Below are 1,801 nucleotides of genomic sequence, written 5' to 3' on the forward strand. Positions count from 1 at the left end.
GTGACTGTTGAGTGATGGATGAGGATAGCATCCTATTTGGGGCCATTTGATGCATGCAAAACAGCTGAGTCATGCTATCTGTCAAACAGCTGAGTCATGCTATCTGTCAAACAGCTGAGTCATGATGCAGTTTAATCGCCTGATTACCACGACACCGACAGCCGCTAATTGACGTTGTATGACAACAACGTCAATTAGCATAAGAAGCTTAATTTTGCGGCTATTCTAAAGTGGTTGGTTCCGGTGAACAAATCGGCGTGTGTAGTTTCAACCCAGAAGATTTTATTTAAAATCAATTTGATGTTTTTGTAGCCGCTGCGCCAGGTGTTCCTACGCGTCATCAACGCAGCAACACTCAGCAGAGCTCCCTAAGAACAGCTCACAAAGTGTCTGTTAAATGAAATAAAGTGCGGATTTACTAATAAATACACATGCCGATAGTAGCAAACGATCATAATTATTCAAAAAATTCAGTCTGTTAAACCATTATTATTACATTACTTTGCCAACATGCGATGCAATCTTAAAATGCCAATTTCTTTAGGGACGTTTGGTGACGTTCCGTCCACTGTAAATTAGGCACGTACAGGACAACAGGCTTCAGTTTTAAGCTATTTACCCCCCCCCGCCCTGAGACACTCACCTTGTCCCAGGTCAACCACAGGTGCACCGCGTTGTCCAGCAGCGGGTCGCCGGTGCTCTGGCACCGGGAATTAGCGTTCAGATCCCCGTTGACTCCGTTATCGTCTCCCATGCTGACTGACGGATGCAAGCTAGCTACCAGGCTAGCTACAGCTGCAGCAGGGCCATTTGACTGGCGGATAACGGTGTTAAAGTGATAGCCTGTGTTAGCCTAGCTCCCAGCTGTTAGCCGACCCGGTTACACACACACACACACATCTGTTTACGGTGCTCAACTCTCCGTTAACTTTAAGCCGGGGCTAATTTTAGCAACACGCTAAATGGACACCACGGGGGCTCGAGACGGACTGCAGCCGGTTAGATGCTAACATTGACTGTTATATTCTGTTATATTCCTCAGTAAAGATCGACTTAAAGGGAATATTAACTCCATAAACACCGCCGTTAACTCACAGGGCGAGTACCCGTTTCCCCAGGACGGCGAAGGAATGTCCCGCCCCCCGCTGTCTCTGATTGGCTACCCTAGCTACTCTGACTCAGACCAGCCAATCACACTCCTCCTGCCTTCCTTCAAACGGTCCTTATAAATACATTCATCTTTCATGGAAAAGCATCATAACAAAGTTTAAAAATAATTATAAAAACAACAAAAAATCTATTGTTTCTTTAAAAGTAAAACCACAAACGTTGGAATAAAAGAGTTGTATCGTCACTTTTTTTTTTAGGTATTGTTTTTTGACATATTTGTAACTTTTTTAAAGTAAAGTTTTTGTTTTTTCGCATTTTTTTTGCAAAGTTCTCGTTTTTTTGTATGTATTTCAACGTTTTTTATGCGTTTTTCGTTTATTTTCTCGTTTTTTCGACATATCGTCAATTTTTTGTTTTTCACAATTTAGTTTTTCTTCTTTTTTTTATAATTTCAACGGTTTTATGTTATGTCGGTAATGTTGTTGTTTTTTTATTTATTTTAAGCAAAGTTTGCTTTTCTGAAGTTTTTGTTCTCGTGCTTCTCAAAGTTCTCGTTTTTCGACGTGTTTGCAGCTTTTTAAGACTTTGTTTGTTTGTCTTTTTTTTCTTTTTACTTTTTCGTTGCTTTTTCAAAATCTTTCCAATGAGAAAACACTAAACGCTAATATTTTATATAATTTTATATACTTTA

The sequence above is a fragment of the Etheostoma cragini genome, chromosome 3, assembly GCF_013103735.1.
Source record: "Etheostoma cragini isolate CJK2018 chromosome 3, CSU_Ecrag_1.0, whole genome shotgun sequence".
NCBI lineage: Eukaryota > Metazoa > Chordata > Actinopteri > Perciformes > Percidae > Etheostoma > Etheostoma cragini.